At 44.0% G+C, this 19,787-nt stretch overlaps 1 non-coding gene across 1 annotated transcript; it reads left to right on the top strand.

The window, feature by feature from the left end:
• The first annotated feature begins 302 nt into the window (after positions 1 to 302).
• On the top strand, positions 303 to 394 carry trnar-ucu (transfer RNA arginine (anticodon UCU)). Its single transcript is given in 2 exon segments — positions 303 to 339; positions 359 to 394. It is a non-coding gene; the product is annotated as a tRNA-Arg (tRNA).
• Positions 395 to 19,787: the final 19,393 nt, after the last annotated feature.

The following is a 19,787-nucleotide window of genomic DNA, read 5'->3' as shown; positions in this document are numbered from 1 at the left end:
CAGCCTGTATTTGGAAGGAATAGAGTGACATAAATGAAATACAGGAGACGAGATGTTTTGAGGAGAATTTGGGAGAATGCTTTCACCATTGGTTATCTGGAAATCATTATCTGAGCACGTGGTAAAGCTACGTGTCATGAGAACGTTCCAGCAGTCTGTAGCCGAACCCTTTAAGAGCCAGAGCACACGTGGATAAGGAACAGATACTGGAACGTGTGACCAGGACTGACAGACGTGAGATGGGTGTCCTGAACGCAATGGGTCAAAGAGAAATTTGTGTGCTTAAAGGCACTGCCGGGCGCGGCTCTGTGGCGCAATGGATAGCGCATTGGACTTCTATGTCACTGCTCAGGTTGCAATTCAAAGGTTGTGGGTTCGAGTCCCATCAGAGTCGAATTTTGTTCTATGGTTTGGAATGCGGTCAGAGCAGACTCGGCTGCTCATCTGCAAAACCAACAATATTCGTGCAGAAAAACAACTGTCTCGAAACGGAACATTTTCCTCTCACAAGTTTAAATTTTCGATGTCTATTTATGATAGAGACCAATAAACATCTGTTAGTCAGTACACAACACGATGATGTGTGTAGTCTGGAAAAAGACACAAAATTGTTGTGTCAGCCATGATGATATTGAATCATGGAGCGGGACGAGATCAGTGTTAACAATGGGCTCCTTTGTGTCTGTGCCATTTCTGGTCCAGATTTTTAAACAACCACAATAAGGACAATATGAATTAAACACCACGAAATATTTTGGTCTCACCTCCACATCCCTTCCCTTCCAGCTGGAATAGACAGCTCTTGTTTCAGCTTTAGATCAGACAGCGGAGGGTTCTGACACGTTCTCCTACAGGCTGAATGTTGCTTCACATGGGTTTCAAAGTGGATACATGGAGCAAGCAATTGCATGGATTCAGGGGATTCAGGGCAGATTTCCCCTTTGCTGGGCTGGAATTCTGGCCAAGGTAATGAACGTGAAGTTCTGACATTTTGAATCTTACTCTGGATTCTTGTGACTTTACCAATTAAACTGAAATTCACTTGCCCTTGCATAATATTATTCAGTCTTCACTGTTAATAAAACCATGCCACGTGCTCGTGGGTGCAGTATGCTGAATATTGTTGTCGTTGTGTGCAGTGTGGGTCGATGTGTCATATGAATATGCCGATGGAAGTTGGTAAAATTTCAGTGAATCGAATTCCCTGACGAAGTGAAGCCGATCGAAGGAAAATCCCAGCCCAGTGGCGACATAACATTTCCGGTGATCAACGCAGGACACCACTGTAAACGTATGCAGCATACAATAAAGCCGATTTTCGCCACATTTTTCTATGGCACATTTTCACCACGTTTGCGGGACATTATTGTAATCTCTAAGCTCTCACATTCTACAGGAAGAACATTCAAATGGCCGACTATCCATTACTAATGTCCTGAATTCACACACACACGCGCATATATGCGCATATTTATATATCCACACAGATATAAATGTATGTGCGCATGCATGTATATGTCTGTGCATATATATTTAAAAGTTGCAAAAGAACGTTGAGAAAAAAGCATTTATTCTAAAATAATATGATTTTTTGGAGTGCTCTGTCCTTGGGAAATGCCTCAGTTACTTAAGACCAGCCATAAATACTCCCTGAGTGAATATCCAACACTCAATAGAGATACAGAGGTGATTTTTGCAAAAAAATGACGTGTTTCATACCGCTGATCCTGCGCTGTGTTAAATTTATCTCTTTGGACATTTTGACTGTTATGAGAAAAACTGGAATCGAAACGATAACGATGTTTATAAGTATTGCTGTGAAGATTACAGAATTGCAGCAGGAATATTTTTCGTGTCTTGTTACTGGATATTTTTGGGGGAGATGAGTGAGCAGCATATGGACTCACTCCCTTCTCTGTGATTGCAGCCAAATGTTCCAATGCAACACATGAAAGGATAAAGGTGCATTACATTGGCAGGTCAGTTCCCACTCACGATAGTATAGTTTCACTTTGATTATCGCCATCGTCCAAAGTATTAGCTGAGTTGGGAGATCATGATCCTGAGGGTATGCTGAGACATTGCGAGAATTAATCCCACACTGTTGGCTTCACTTTATATCATAAACCAGTTACGCAGCGGACTGAGCTAACCGGCTTCCCTTTCATGCTCAGTTTTTTTTTACAATTTATAGAAGTTCACGTGGAACAAGCTGCTGAACCTTTCCTCACAATCAGCACATTCTGTACTTAGTCGTACTCAGTTGCAGGTGTTATGAAGTTTCTTTCCAATTAACTTTAACCAATTACAGAGTGTGAACGTAACGCGTACCCATCATGGCCGCCCAGACTCCCTGTCACGGTGAAATTCATTCCTTGCGTGTCTGCACGCATCTTCACAAATATATTGGGATCAGCTTCTCAATAATCTTTCCAGCGAAAAAGTAATCATTTTCGAATTCAACTGCTGTAGAAGGAAAAGGAAAACTTTCCAAACTTCTCTTTATCATTCATCGCTGGTTTTGAAGTTCTAAAGTCTTGATATAGATCCATCCGAATGGAAGAATTTCCCTCCTGTTTACTCTCACCAAATTCTCATCGCCTGGAAACCTTCCATACGGACACAACTCAGTTTTACCTGGTGTCACGCCACATGATCTATTCGTTTTTTCCACCAACCCATGAAACCTCGCCTTGTCTTTTCAAATGGCATTACCCCTCCCTACTTCGATGGCTTCCTTTCCATGTTTTTTTTTCCAAGTAAACGCTGTCCATTCTTCCTGGCGTCTTTTCATTCCAGTCATTGCCATATACGTCTTTTATTATCTCTTTATATCCCTGTATAGTCCATGTTGGGAAAGGATGCTGGGTCCAATGCAACACATTAAAACCCGCTCTAATGCTGTGTACTGCCATTACCAATGTAGGGAAAATAGGAGCTAGTTCAGGCAAAGTGAATCCGTTGGTTGTCGCGTAATGGAACGGTCCCTGACAGGGAAGTGACTGTTTTTCCTCACTTTTCTCCCTGGTCTGAACATTTGCTAAAGCAACACACTAAAAGAACATAGAATGCCTACAGTTCAGAAACTGGCTATTCAATGCAACCAATGCACACCAATCCTCCAGGGATTAACTCTCACAGAACAATTCCTTACCCTTTTTCTCTTCATTTGCGCCTGAAGTAGGCACCTTACTGACAGTCAACCCAGTTGTAGGCAAATCATATCTCTGGCGCTGTGAGGCAGCAGTGATAACCAGTGAGCCACCTTATGGCCCTGTACAATATTGCAAGGCACATGCGGACGCGTTTGTCATCTGATTCCAGTCAAAGATGCTCTACTTTGTTGTTGCCCTTACCAGGAACAATAAATTCTGATTCCCTGACCAAGAAATGAATCCAAACCACAGCGGTGAAAGTGCTGCATTGGAACCACTGGTCGACCAGGAAGGATGGCATGTGCAATTGTGTCTTCTCTTAACAGCATAGCTTTCTTTTCCTGTGATGAGACATTTCTATCGAAAAAGAATGTTCGTGACACCGTGCTTTTACAGCACAGAATAATACATCATGTCAGTACCAGTCATCAAACATCCATCCATTCTCCTTTTCAGTTACCACTACTTGGCCCACAGTCACAGTAATGGGCGGCACGTTGGCACAGTGGTTAGCGCTGTTGCCTCACAGCGCCTGAGACCCGGGTTCAATTTCCGACTCAGGCGACAGACTGCGTGGAGTTTGCACGTTCTCCCCGTGTCTGCGTGGGTTTCCTCTGGGTGCTCCGGTTTCCTCCCACAGTCCAAAGATGTGCGGGTCAGGTGAATTGACCATGCTAAATTGCCCGTAGTGTGAGGTAAAGGGGTAAATGTAGGGGTATGGGTGGGTTGCACTTCGGCGGGTCGGTGTGGACTTGTTGGGCCGAAGGGCCTGTTTCCACACTGTAAGTATTCTAATCTAGCCTGACGTCTGAAGTGTTTGTCTCAATGAGACTTTCCATGCAAAGTTTTAATTTCAAATGAACCAGCGATAGAGACTGAAGTCAGATACCGTCACATTTGTTCATGACCTGGGGGAGGACTGAACCTCATTTTTAACCCATAGATGGACTTATACAGACACATCTTTTGACAGTGACAACGACCTCAGGACATCCCAACTAACATAAAATGAGGAATTGAACCGTTTGGCCTCTTCTTTCTTCATTACTAGATTTAAAACCCGATTCTGTTGACATAAGCAGAGGAGTAAACTGACAGGAGGCTGTCCTTCGAAGACTGCCCCAATCGTGAATATTTGGTATCTGCAAACCGTCGATGTCTCCACCTGTGAGGCAGACTGGCTAGCTGTGCTCTTCCAGCCTCTGACCGGTTTAATTTGGATTCCAGCGCATTCCTGTCTCTACATAAGGAACAGAAGCACACACCCCATCCCTGTAAGTTTTCGTCTCCCACTGTTTCACCGTTAGTTTACTGCTTCTAATGAGTCACGTTTTTCTTCCTGCCAAACGAAGGCATTCTTCGCATCAGAAGCTTGTCATCCAAATGGTCCTCAGAGGAAAAACACGGATGTGGACTTCCAAACTGAAACAGATGAGCCCTGGTCTGCGTAAAAAATGACTTTCAGCTTTTCCTTCAAAAATAAGTCCTAACACGCACCTTCGGATGCTTGTTGCAAAGTTGTAAGGAAATTCAGCAAGTTTGCCGTGAGAATGGAGGTTAAAAACCCTGGTTTACAAAACCAGCCTCAAACCACTGAGTTATGGAAGAACTAAATTCTGAGTCGTTTTGAGTCTGACAAAAGGTGATGACCTCGAGCAGAACAAATTCGTTCAAATCAGTTTTGTGATACAAACTTCGTTTTATGTGACAAAATACGCCTTGAAACCCACTTCTTTGATCGCTTGTTTGATGTCACACTTCGTCAGCTTCCCAAGTTCTCATAATGGAACAGGGATCAACATTTGTTTAACCTCCCGGCAGACTAAAATTTTTGACGTTTCTATTATGATTTTGGTGCTAGCCAGTCACATCCTGAAAATGGCAACAGAAGTGTTTCAGATGGGAAAGAAAGCAAATGGAACACTGGCCTTCATCGGTCACAACGTTGGGTATCGTGGTTTGCATCTGATGTTGTAATTGTATAAAACTTCTGTTTGGCCACATTTGGAGTATTGTGTGCAGTTCTCATCTCAAAATAGGAAGGATGGGGAGGCTTCGGAGAGGGTACAAAAAGGGTTTATCAGCACGTTACCTGTATTGACTTTTTAAAGGTGTGTTAGGTGTAAGAGGAAATTAAACAAAGATGGATTACTTTGTGAGAGTATCAGAGGCTGACAGTCGACCAGGTCCAGGAATATAACGCTAGGACAGGATAGATAATGTGGATAGTCAGAATCTCTCTTCCAATGTGTAAGTTTCAAATACTAGAGCGCAGAGGTTTAAGGTGAGAAAGAGAAAGTTTAAATGATGTGTGTGAGGCAAGATTTTTTTTCAGAGAGTGGAAGTTGCCAAGCGAGGTCTTGAAACAGAAACGTGAGTAAAGTTTTGAAGTGGCATTTAGACAGAAACATGAACAGGCAGGGAATAGAGGGATATGGACCATGTACATTCAGATGGGATGAGTTGAGAATAGCATTGTGTTGGGCCGAAGGGCCTATTGCTATGCTGCACTGTTCTATTTTCTAACTTCCCAGCATTTAACCGATCAAAGACATGTTTCATTCAGTTTCTCTCTCATTTTTCTTAACTTTAATTGGTTCATTCTCAATCTACTCCACTTCTATTATAAAATCTCTCCATTCCCAATATCATCCGAGTGAAAATTATTTGGCCTGCCTCTGATACAACAATACCTTTCCTTCGGGCACACATGCTGTTCATAATATTCTAAGTGTAGTCTGACTTGTACCTTGCATCGTTTTAGTAAGACCTCCCTATATTTAGCCTCCATTCCCTCTGTAAAAAATGGCAGCATTTGATTTGCCTTCTCTATTACTTGAAGACCCTGTAAGCTACTTTTTTTTCTGATTGATAAACAAGAACTCGCACAAACCTTTATGTTTCCAGTCTAAAAACAAGTACTGTTAGCCTGACAGAAAGTCAGGAGTATGTTGCAATGAGTGAGAAACAACATATCAATAAAAAGTAACTGGACTCTTAGAAACAAATTTTATAAAAGAAAATTTGTTTTTGAGCCTGTTGGATTTTATTTGTTGGTGCGAATTAAATGACAGAAAAGATAAGGGTGTTGTGGGGGTGGGTGTTGGTACGGTGGATATGGTTTATTTCAGAATTTCACTTTGTGTGAGTTTGAATAAGGGCTAAAAAAAAACTTGGTTGAGAATAGGGCCCTTAAAGGTCAATAAGGTCGCCTATGTGTGGAACTAGAGGAGATGGGTGAGATCATAAACAAAAAAAAAAGTCTTGTCAGTATTTACTCTGGAGAAAGACATGGAAACTCGGGAACGTTGGGAAATAAATTGCCATGTCTTGGAAAAAATCCTCAACAGAGAAGAGAAAGTGGTGGAATATTAAAACAAGTCAAGATCGATCAATCCTCAGGAGCTCATTAGGTCGATCGGAGAATATTATGGGAAGCTTGGGAAGAGATTGCAGTGTCCCTTACAGAGATATTTATATTATCAACAGCCACAGTAAGGCGTTGGAAGACTGGAGATTGGCTAATGCTGTTCCAGTACTTCAGGGTTGCAGGGAAAGCCAGGAAATTACAGCCCCTTGAGCCCATTGATGGGGGAGTTGTTGGAGGAGATTCTGAGAGAAAGGAGCTACGTATACTTGGAAAGGCAAGGACTGATTAGATGGTCAGCATGGCTTTATGAGTGGAAAACCGTGTTTTACAAACTGGATTGACTCTTCGTGGAGGTGGCCAAGAGATAGGTAAAGGCAGAGCAGTCAGCGCTGTCCAAATGGACGTCAGCAAAGCATTTGACAAGGTTCCAAGGGTTATTGAACATCTAGTTAAGAGGAAAAACGACGCTTACATAAGGATCATTAGACCTCTATAGGGTCATATGGGGGTGGCACGATGCCTCAGTGGTTAGCACGGCTGCCTTACAGCACTGGGGAACCGATTTCGATTCCAGTCCTGGGCGACAGTCTGTGTGGAGTTTACACGTTCTCCCCATGTCTGCGTGGGGTCCTCAGGTGCTCCAGTTTCCACCCACCGTGCAAAGATGTGCAGATTAGGTGAATGGGTTTTGGCGGGATGTCCTTCAGAGGGTCCGTACGGAGTTGCTGGGCCAAGTGGCCTATTTCCACACTCTGGGGACTCACTGAAGGTAGCCAGGAAGGAACTGAAGAATGGAGTTAGAACAGCTAGAATGGGACATGAAAAAACTTTGTTGGAAAGGATTATGGAAAACTATAAGGCAATCTCCATTTATGTGAGGAACAAGAGGATGATCAGCGTGAGGGTAGGGCCGGTCAGGGATAGTGGAGGGTACATGTGCGTGGAGTCACAGGAGGTAGAGGAGGTCCTTAATGAATACTATGCTTCAGTATTCACTACTGAGAAGGACCTTGTCATTTGTGAGGACAGCGTGAAAAGGACTGATATATGTGAACAGGTTGGTGTTAAGAAGGAGGATGTGCTGAGAATTGTGTAAAACATAAAGATAGATACGTCTGTTGGAGCAGACGAGATATGCCCAAAGTTACTACAGGAAGCGAGGGAAGGGATTGCTGCGCCTTTGGCAATGACATTTGCACCCTCACAGACCACCGGAGTTGCACCAGATGATTGGATGATGGCAAATGTCACTCCCTTTTTCAAGAAAGGGAATAGGGATAATCCTGGGAATTACAGACCTCACTTTCTCATGTCTGTGGTATGCAAATTATTGGAGAGGACTCTGAGAGCGCGGATTTATACCTCCGTAGAAAAGCATAGTTTGATTAGAGATAATCAGCAGGGCTTTATAAGGGACAGGTCAAGCCTCACGAATCTTATTGAATCCTTAGAGAATGTGACAAAACACCTTTATGGCTCATTCAGAAAAGAAACAGAGGCATGGGATACAGGAAACCTGTCTGTCTGGATATGGAATTCCTGGCTCATAGAAGACAGAGGGTGATGATAGATGGGAAGCATTCAGTATGGAGCTCGGTGACCAGTGGTGTTCCGCAGGGATCGATTGCAGGAACTCTGCTCTTTGTGATTTTTTTTATAACTACTTGGATGTAGTTGTGGAAGAATGGGTTAGTAATTTTGCCAATGACATGGAGGTTGCTGGAGTGGTGGATAGTGTAGAGGTCTGTTGTTGGTTGCAGCAGGATATTGTCAGGATGCGGAGCTGGGCTGAGAAGTGGCAGATGGAGTTTAATCGGGACAAGTGTGAAATGATTCATTTTGGAAGGTCGAACTTGAATGCAGAATACATGGTTAAAGGCAGAATACTTGGTCGTGTTGTGGAACAGAGAGATCTTGGATTCCACGTCCATCGATCCCTCAAAGTTGCCACCCAAGCTGATAGGTTTGTTTAGAAGGAATATGTTGTGCTGCCTTTCAATTGCTGGGGGATTGGGTTTTCAAGCCGTGAGGTTATGCTGCAGCTCTATAGAGCCATGGTTAGAACACACTTGTAATATTGTGTTCAGTTCTGATCCCCTCATTACAGGGAGGCAGTATTAGGTAGGGTAAATTGGAGATTTACTAGAATGCTGTCTGTGCTGGAGAGCATGTCTTATGATGAAAGGTTCAGGGAGGTAAGCCTTTTGTCATTGAAGTGAAGAAGGATGATGGGCGACTTGGTAGAGGTGAACAAGATGATGTGAGACATAGATAGAGTGAATAGTGAGAGAATTCGTTGTACCATGGCATAGATGGCTATTGTCAGTGGGCATAAATAATTTTAAGGTGATCGGTGGATGGGTAAGGAGAAATTTCAGAGATAGGTTCTTTACACAAAGAGTGTTGCGTCGTTGGAATGCACTGGCAGCGGTGGTAGGAGAGACATATACATGAGGGATATTTAATGGACTCTTGGATAGGCACATGGATGTCAGTAAAATGAAGGGTATGTAGGTTAATTTGATCTCACAGACAGATAAAAGGTTGGCATGGCATCATGGCCGAAGGGTCTTGTACTGTAATGTTCTGTGTTCTATGTTCCATGTGGTAAACTGGGTAATAAGCCTAGATAATTGTAAAAGAATATGGCATTCAGGAGGAGAGAGGAACTGGATAAAAAATTGGCTTGATGGTAGGAAACAGAGGGTGATGGGAGACATGTTGTTTTTCTGTCTGGAGACATGTGACCAACGGTGTAGTGGGTCCCAATATTGGTTTCCTGGTAAGTAAGTTTTTTGGGTGACATAAAATTGGTGGTAAATTGGATAGTGAAGAAGGTTATCTATGAAACAACAGGATGGACAGTACTGCTGGGATAGTGGGCTGAAGAATAGCAGATGGGGTTTAATTAGATAAATGTGAAGTGTTCCATTTTGGTGAAACAGACCAGGGTGGGACTTGTGCAGTTAATGTTCGGGCCCTGGGTAGTGTTGTCAGTCAGTGACCCAGTGATGCAGGTACACAATTCCTTGCGAGTGGCGACACTGGTAGACAGGCTGGTGAAGCAGCTGTTTGTGATGGTTACCTTCATAGGGCAAAGCATTGAGAGTAGGAGTTGGGATGTCATGTTGTGGCTGTACAAGACATTGGTACGGCCTCCATAAAAGCATTGTTGATCTGTTGTTCAATTATCTCCTTTAGGGAAGGACATCTGACATTCCAACCTGGTCTGGCCTACATGTGAATCCAGATCCACAGCAATAAGGCTGACCCTAATCTGCCCTCTGGGTAATTAGCAGTGGGACAAAGAATGCTGTCCAATCAGTGTCACCCTCATCCCATGAATGAATAAATAAAGATGCATATGTCTCTTCCTACCTCTGCAAACCCCTCCAGCTGCAGCAATCTGTACTTGGCTTTCTAACACTGTTCAGGCCCGGATCACTCTCTGTAACACTCTCACCACCTCCAGCACCTTCACCTTTCCCTGTTCCTATTGTGTCATTAAACCCTGACAAAGATTCCTCTTCCCACTGTCCTCCCCCTTGCTAGCAGACGCTTTGCAATCCCTTTAACACTGACTGCTTAAACTCTCTCTCATTTCAGGATTTTAAGTACTTTGTGGTAATCGTCTAAGCCTCATAATATGATATGATCCATTTTGTCCTGAGTGAGGGATGGGTAGGAATTCTTTGTTGAGGTTTCGTGTGCTTCAATGGAATGTCCTTTTGTTGAGTGCTTTACAATGTTCATTCAAATGTTTTCCACTGTTCATTTACAGACACATGTTTAGCCTGTTACCTTGGTCAGTTCTCCTCTCAAACTCATGTAATTGACTGTTTTAATTTCTAGATGTAGCTTATACTTTCTGTGATTCACTTTAAAATTTTATATTACTTTAAACTGCACTTTACACATTTTCCCAGAAGACCTCCCCAGGTGACATTACTCACTAAGTTTCATGACACAACGGTGGCTCTAAGTTAGTTATGTCCCTTGCCAGTTGCACAATATGTTATTCAAAAAATCCACTGAAAAAAAATCTACAATCTCCTATTTGAATATCACTCTTGTCGGTGTGATTGTCAAGATTATGTGAACATTGAAGTTTCACTAAATTATCACAGTCTTGATTTAAAAATTCGATGAGTTCCTCTTTAATGCAATGATGAGCAATGAAATGTTTTCAAGTGGCCTAAAACTGTTCTGGTGCTTGTGTCCTTGGCAAGTAGTAGCCAGAATTTACATTCAGACTGACTCGACTTCATGGTCTGAGACCAAATGCTTTCTCTGCAATGCCTTTGTTATCAATTATTGTTAGCGTTACCCATTTTGCCTGAGTTTCTGCAAGGTTGTGAACCATTGAATATTTATGTCCACTTTTTGTTCGCCCTGAAACCATGTCTCCCTGGTGTCTAAATCTTTTTTATGTCTGTGGCACAAATCAGCCCACCTTGCTGCAGAGAGTTTTTCCATTCCAAAAAAAAACATAATTTACTCTTTCCTACAATTTCCTGTCACAACTCGATTCGCTGATGTACAGTTTTCGTTAAAATTTGTCCCTTCCTGTTCCTATCTTCTTGTCTTCAGCCACATCCCCATGCTGTTCACATGCGTCATCTTTTCTATTTGGAATTGGCAAGATCCTTTCATCTGAACCCTCTGTCAGTTTCAAGCCCTGCCCATAAACCTACCGCCATGATTGGCCAGGACACTGTTCCCAGCTCAGTTCTGGTGGGACCCCATCATAATGGATTTTATTTTAAAATCAGGTATGGGATGTGGGTGTCTCTGGCTGACCAGCTTTTCTTGCCCAGCCCTAGCTGCCCTTACGCTGAGTAACTAGCTCGGCCATTTCAGAGGGTAATTGAGAGGCAATCACTTTGCTGTGACTATGTCGTGCAGACCACGTGAGAATGGGCAGATGTCCTTCTCTGAATGACAAGTGCTTGGATTTATTGTACATCAGTAATGGTATTTCTAGATTGTCAATTACTATTTTGAACATAATTTATTTCAAATTCCACCATTTCAGACGATGTGGTTCAAACCTGCCTCTCCAGAACATTAGCTGAGGTTTGGGATACATTCTCTAGCAACAATATCACTCGGACATTACTTTGTCTGCTTACAGGCTATTTATCCCTGAACACTGATACCAATGTGTCATGAAGCTGAACCTGTTGTTCCTTCATGATTGATCCTGATTTCTTCCTGCACTCTGATGATATCACTCAGTCTCTCTCCATGTGGTATGCCTCACTGTGTGGGTCTAATTGCTGCTCCTGTCAGCGTCTCTCACTCTTGTAGCTACTCCAGATCCTGAGCCAACAGAATTCTCCACTCCAGAGAGACGCACAGGCCAGGGATGGAGACTGGGATTTTCCAGATCTCTGTGGGACACGGTACTATTCTCCATGTGTGACCCTCACTTCATCAGTCTAAGTTCCCATACTGTCTATTTCTCTGTCTCCTGTAGGTACTCAGGAACTTCCTGACTCAATAGACTTCCCAGCCGTTGGGTGTCTTATCCATCACCACATTGAAGATGGTTGGTCAGCCAGAGAGGCAAAGGGCAGAGAGATCTGGAGCCTTCAATAAATCCTGCAGTGAGGTAAGATCACTCACCATGCACAGAGCAGAGAGCAGAGAGCAGCAGAGGGCTCCAAACATCAGCTAACAGTGCTGGAGGCGAAGCAGTGTACAGACACACACCAGGTTCAATCACCACATCTACTGTAAGTTTTGTTGTTCTGAGACAGTATCGGGAGTGTCACAGTTATCAATCCAGGCCTGTGCTGTCTTAGTGAGTACCAGCATAACAGAGGGGAAAGCAGAGTTCCCATGAGTGAGTGGTAATGCTGCCTGGGATCTTTCTGCTCTGTGTTCCCTCTCCAACACTGTACATATACCATGTCTCGTGGACCAGTGTCTTCAATAATTTGTAACTCCTATAACAGTTCCTGTCCCTGTAACCTCCATTTCCGTATGGTCCCTCCCCATATTTGAAATGTACTGCATTTCAAACTATAATCCCTATCTCTCTAACTTTCTTCAGTGTCTACATCATGCATTTTCTCTATACTCTCCTCCTCCAATAACTAGAGACAGAGGCATGCAGCATGGAAACGGTTCCATCCATCCAACTAGTCCATGCTGATCACTGTTCATGAGCGAGTCGCATTTGCATGTCCACATCCCATCAAACGTTCTCTTCTCCATGTATCTGCCCAAATGTCTTTTCCATGTTGGAATTTTACTTTTCTCTACCCCTTCCCCAGACACTCATTCCATACGTGCACCATCCTTTGTGTGGAAATGTTCTCCTCTGGTCGCTTTTAAGTATTTCCCCTCTCACCTCATATTTCTGCCCTCTAGTTATGGCTTCCCCTAACCTGAAGTACAGACCTTCACAATTCTCCCGACGTATACTCCTCATGGTTTTATAAACATTTATAAGGTCACCCCTCAGCCACCTCCGCCCAAGGGAAATACAAAGGACCATGATACAAATATCTCTGCCACGGTCCCCGCTGTGACTTTGCCACATTGTTGTGGGATACACTTGTTCAGGACTCGGGCGTTCTCTACCTTTATGTTCTAAGATCTCCAGCACCACCTCTTCTGTAATGGGGACTCTTTACAAGCCATCACTGTTTCTTTCCCTTTGTTTCCTAGTCTTTGTCCACAGTATGTTCTGACATGGAATATTCATTTCAGGTCGTGCCCATCTCCTGTGGTTCTAAGTATGGATGGCCTTCTTGATCTTTGAGGGCCCCTATTGTCTCTCTAGCTGCTTTTTTGTACTTGTATGCTGTAGAATCTCTTTGCATTCTACTTAACCTCATCTGCCAAAGCTATCTCATCGCCCGGTTTTGCTTTCCAGCTTCTCCAGCCTCTCTGTTTCAGTCAAACCCTCCAGTGTCAGTAACATCTCTGTCAACCTTTGCTCCTTTTACAGTTTCGGAAATGCAGGAGGATCAGAATTCTACACAATATTCCAACTGGAGACACAGCAATGTCTTGTACAGCCGTATCATGATGTACCAACTCAGGTACTCAATGCTCTGACCCATGAGGGCAAGTGTGCCTAATCCCTGCCCTGTCTGCCAGTGACGCCACTTCCACGGAACAATGCAACTGCACCCCTTGGTCTCTCTCCGTTCGACAACACTGCCGAGAACACTGCCATTAACTGTGTTAGTCCTCCCTGGTTCATCTTAACAAAATCCTACACCTGAATTCAACTCCCATCTTTCATTTCTTGACCCACTGGCTCAGTTGATTAAGATCACCTTTGATAACTGTATTCACTGCCAACTATAACAAGTATTTTACTATCCACAAACTTGCAAACAATAATTCAGATATTCTCGTTTATGTCAATAATGTACATGTGTGGGCCCTGCACTGATCCTTACGGCACACCGCTGCTCAGACGCCCCCAGTCTGCACAACAACCCTCTCCCACCATCCTCTGTCTCCTAATGTTAAGCCAATTTTGTGTCCGTTTGTCTCGCTCTCCCTGATCACATGTAATCTAAACTTACTAACCAGTGCACCACGATAAATTCTGTCAAAGGCCTTGCTGAAGTCAGTATAGACAATGTGTACTACTCTGCCTTCATCCATCTCCTTGGTCACCTCTTCAACAAACTCTATCAAGTTTGAGAGACACTCCTCTGTACGCACAAAGCTGTGCTGACTATCCCTAATCAATCGTTGCCTTTCCAAATGTAACTCCTGTACCGCGGAATCGCTTCCAACAACATTGGCACCACTGACATCAAGCTAATTGGTGTTTATGTCCGTGGCTTTCCCTCGCAGCCTTTCCTAAATCCTGGCACAACATTAGCCACCCTCCCGCTCCCAGCTCACCACCCGTGGTTTTCAGTGATAGAAATATCTTTGTAAGTTTCTTCCCTACCTTACCCCAATGTCCTGGGATCTACTTGATTAGTTCCCAGGGAGTTGTTTAATTTTAATGCGTTTTAAAACATTCAGCACCACCTGTTCTCCAATGTGGTCTCTTTGAATACATCACTGTTTATTTCCCTGCTTCCCCAGTGTTTTTTCCATAGTAAGTTCTGACTTTAAATTTTTGTTTCAGATCGCACCCATTTCCTGTGGGTTTACACATGGATGGCGTCACTGATCTTTAAGGGGTCACATTCTGTCTCGAGTTAATCTTCTGTTGTTAAAAACTTGTAGAATCTCTTTGGATTTTCCCGAACCTTATCTCCCAAAGCTCTGTCAGTTCCCCTTGGGCCCTCATGATTTCCCTCTGAAGAATATTTCTATACCCACAATATTCTTCAAGGGATTGACATAATCCAGCTGGCTGTATATGACATGAGCCCCCTTTTGTCTTGACCAGAACCTCAATATTCCCAGTCATCCAATTGTTCCCACTTGTGTCAGCATTGTCCTTCACACTAACAGGAATATGCTGTCCCTGAAATCTTAATTGATCTCTTGCCCGACGTCCCTTTACTTCCAAATAGCCTCCATGAATCAACTTTTGGACAGTCTTGCCAATACCTTCTGGACGGGGGCAAGGCCATTTTTGCTCTTTAACTTGTGGACCAGGCCTGTCCTTTTCCATCGTTATTTTCAAACTAATAGAATTGTGGTGACTTTGCCAAAGTGCTCCCCCATAAACACTTCAGCCCTTTTCTCTCCCTTGTTTCCCGAAGGGAGGTCAGGTTTCATCCTTTTCTCCAGTCGGAACAGTTACATACTGACTGAGACAGTTTTCTTGAACACACTGAACAAATCCCTCTCATCCAAGCTGTGAACATTATGGCAGTTCCAGTCTAGGTTGAGAAAGTTAAAATCCCGGACCATTACAACCCTATCATTCTTACAGATATCTGAGATCTCCGACGTATTTGCTGCTCAATTTCCCGCTGACTACTGCGGGCCTGTAGTACAGTCATATCAAACTGACCATTCAACCGTATTCTCAGTTCTACTAATACAGCTTCACTGGGCGATCCCCAGGAATATCCTCTCTCAGTGCTGCAGTGTTGTTTTCACTGATCAAAAACTCCACTCCCCCTCCTCTCTTGCCTCACCTTCTATCCTTCCTGTTGAATCTGTCCTCTGGAACAATGATCTGCGAGTCCTGTCCCTCCCTCAGCTGTATTTCTGTAATTGCCGTGATTTCCCAGTCCCATGTTCCCATCCATGCCATGTGTTCATCTGCCTTACCTGTCAGGCATTTTACATCAAAGTAAATGCAGTTTAATTGATGAGTATTCCCTCATTGCCTGCTGTGCTCTTGCTTGTTTATCAATTGAAATTACTCTGTTGAAATTCTGTTCCAGCCTCAACCTTCAGACTGTAGCCTGAGACCATCCCCCTTACTGTGGACAACACCCTCACCTTTCATGTCATCTGCAAACCTACTAATGATACCTTCTGCTTTCACTTCCGAGTGATTAATGCCCATAATGAACAGCAATGGCTTCTGCACAGATCCCTTTGTTACACCCGCTGGGCAAAGGCTTTCAATCACAAAACTAACCCTCCAACAATTTTGGATCAAATTTGCCAACTTGCCTTTGATGCCATGGTCTCTTCCCTTCTGGACCAGCCTTCAGCGTGGGACCTTGTCAAAGGCCTGAATGAATTCCATGTAAATCATAACATCTGTACGGCCCTCATCAATATCTTCAATCGTGATTTCAAAGAAATCTCAGCTGATTTCATCAGACATTATCTTACTCTTACAAATCCATGCAGACTATCACTTATCGATCCCTGCCTTTCCAGTTATTGATCCATCCTGTCCCTCAGAATTGTTCCCAATTCCTGCGCCCCCCCCCCCCCCCGCACGGCTGTCAGACTATCTGCTCTGTAATTACCTGGCCTATCCCTGCTGCCTTTCTTGAACAAAGGAACCACATAAGCGATCCTCCAGTCATCCGGAACTTCAGCTGTGGCCACCAAAGTATTAAATATATCCACCAGGGCCCCAGCAATCTCCTCCCTTACCTCCCATAGCAGCCTGGGATACATTTCATTGAGCACTGGCGATTTGTCCATCTTTATGCCTGTGAAAATATTTAATACCTCCTTCTTATTGATCTTAACATGTTCTGGAAACTTACCATCCCTACTGAAATCTCTGGCCACAATGCCTTTCTCCTGTGTGCATACCAATGGGAAGTATTCATTTGAAGACGTCACCTACTTCCTCTGGCTCCATGCACAGATTGTCCCTTTGGTTTCTCACAGGCCTCCCTCTTTCGCTGGGAATCCACTTACTCTCACGATGCTCATAAAATACCTGTGGTTTTCCCGCAATCGTATCTGCCAAATATATTTCATGATAATTGTTTGTCCCTCATTTTCCACAAACCCACTCGCACTCTCTATGCTTGTGAAGGGCTTCACCTGATTTTATTACACTGTATTTTCTTTATCAAACTCACGATATCACTTGATCAGTATTTGTTGGATTTGATGCCTTTACTACTCATTTTTCAAGGAGCACACTGGCCCTGCATTCTCACTGCATCACTTTAAAATATTCCACTTTCCTAATATGGACCCAACTGTAGATAGTCCTCCTAGTATATGTTTGCCAGATCCTCTCTAATGATCGCAACGCTGATAGGAGACTCAGGTGTGCGGGGGACAGACAGGAGGCTGTGTGGCCACAGAAGGGACCCCAGGATGGCTTGCTGTCTCCTGGGTGCCAGGTCAAGGATGTCTCTGAGTGGTTACTGAACATTCTGAAGGGGAGGGTGAACAGCAAGAGGTCATTGTACATGTCAATCCACATGACGGGGTAAACAAAGGGATGGGGTCCTGAGAAACGAGTACAGGGATTTGGTGAGAAGTTAAAAAAAGCAGGATATTGACATTAATGATCTCCAGATTATTCCCATTGCCACGTGCCAGTTACGATAGAAATAGAAAGAGAGGCCAGATGGATGTGTGGCTTGAGGAGCTGGTGTAGCGGGCAGGATTTTCAGCCTTGTATCATTGGCGTCTCTTCTGGGGTAGAGATGACCTGTACAAAGGGAGGGTTTGCAATTGAATCAGAGGGGCACCAGTATCCCAGGGAGGAGATTTCCTTGTGTTACCCAGGAGGATTTCAATTATTTTAGCAGGGAGTTGTGACTCTAAGTAAGAGAGGGAGCATCGGAAAGTCAGAGGAAATTCATCAGCCATCAAGATCAAGTTACCTATTCAGGATATCCGGGAGCACAGAGAAGGGAGAGCAAAGACTTCTGGTTTAAAAGGCATTTACTTCAACACACGAGGCTTGACTGGTCTGGCAGACGAGCTCAGAGCATGGATTGGCTCTGGGGACTGGGATATTACAGCCATAACAGAAGCCTGGTTGAGAGAAGGGCAGGACTGGCAGCTCAGTGTTCCAGGATACAGAAGCTACAGGTGTGACAGAAGGACAAGTAAGTGAGGATGGGGAGTTGTCATTTTGATTAGGAAGGGCATAACAACAGTGCTTCGGGACAATACTGTCAAGCAGTTATCAAATGAGTCCATATATTTAAAAGTTAGAAACAAATAGGGGATGATCAATCTGCTGGGATCATGTTCTAGACCCTCAAATAGCCAGCGGGTATGAGAGGAGCAAATGTGTAGTGAGATTGCAGGTACCTATAAAAATAATAAAGTAGTATTGGTTGGAGATTTTAACTTCCCTGGATTGACTGGGTCACCCAGTGTGTAAAAGGCCCATAATTTGTCAAAAATGTCTTTCCCAACCAAGACGCTCTACTCTACTCAGGCGGATGCAACACTGGACCTCCCCTCAGGAACCGAGGTCAGGCAAGTGACTTAAGTATCATTCGGAGAGCACATTGCGTCCAGTGACCACAACTGCCTTTGTTTTAACATACTAATGGAAAAGATCAGACAGGTTGACAGATTTAGGTCTTAAACTGGAACTGGGTCAATTTTGGGGCCATTCAGCAGGATCGAGCAAGGGTTGATTGGGTGATTGTAAAAATCATACAACGCCAGGTTATAGTTCAGATGGTTTACAGAGGAACCTCGATTATCTGAACGTGATGGGCGGGCGATATTTTGTTCGGATAATTGATTATTCAATTAATCGATTCAATGCCTTTCCTCTGAGACTCGGAGTTTTCAGTCCAGTCTGCTCCCTGTTTAGGTGACTAGGCAACAGCAAGCCATGAGCGAGCCCCCACGCCCTGCCAGACCCCAAAACAAACCCCGCTCGCCTCCAAACACATCCAACACCGCCCTCACCTGCCCCTTAAAGTCGCTCACCCAACTGCCCAAACCCACCCAACAGTGACCCCTGCCCCCAAAATCTTCCGACACCACCCTCCACCCGCCGCCTGCCCCCACTTCCTAAACACCTTCATCACCCTCAGCCTGTCCACAAACCCGTCCAACACCGCACCCTGCCCACCACACCCACCATCCAATCCATGTCCACGCCCGTGTCCCAGGCCCCCTGCCCCCGTTCATCCCCTCCCCCGTCTGGGCAGCTGGAGTGGACACCAACAGTAAGATATCTACTGCCTTTGGTGGGGTAAGTGTCCAAATAGCACACACGCACATGCACACACACACTCAGACAGCCACACACAACTTTTTACTGCAACATTTCTGACCTGTACAGGACACTGTTCTAGAGAATATATGGGGAAGTGGGGTTTAGGATTCACCCCTATATATAACTCCAGGGGAATTGTGTGGAGAGGGAGAGAGAGTGGGAGGTTATTCATTTGGAGATGGTATCTGTGCTCGATGTCCAGGACTGTTTTCGGCAGCATTTCGGTCAGCTGAGTTCGGTTTTAAACAGTGTAAACAAAAATAACAATCAAGGTTTAAACAGCTCTTTGTTGTAATGTTTCTATCGGGACCTCGAGATCTCCTTTGGATTATCAGATATTAGGTTAATTGATATTTGGATAATCGAAGTCCCTCGGTATTTGAAAGCGCTAGATTTGGAAGCACTAGTGGTCACTCTAAAAGATGAAAGATTTAATCTAAGCTTGTTTAATATTTCATTCCATGACACTGCCATTCTGTTGCTATAAATTCGGTGCCTAAGGATTGTTCTCCACATCCACCTGATGAAGAAGCAGTGCTTCGAAAGCTAGTGCTTGCAAATAAACCTGATGGACTATAACCTGGTATTGTGTGATTATTAACTTTGTCCACCCCATTCCAACACCGGCATGTCCAAATCATAACTAAAACCGATTGGGTCAGTCTGTTTGACTGAAAAGGAATGACTGGCAAATGGGAGG

The sequence above is a fragment of the Hemiscyllium ocellatum genome, chromosome 33, assembly GCF_020745735.1.
Source record: "Hemiscyllium ocellatum isolate sHemOce1 chromosome 33, sHemOce1.pat.X.cur, whole genome shotgun sequence".
Taxonomy (NCBI): Eukaryota; Metazoa; Chordata; class Chondrichthyes; order Orectolobiformes; family Hemiscylliidae; genus Hemiscyllium; species Hemiscyllium ocellatum.
This window is presented reverse-complemented; position numbering and strand designations above follow the sequence as displayed.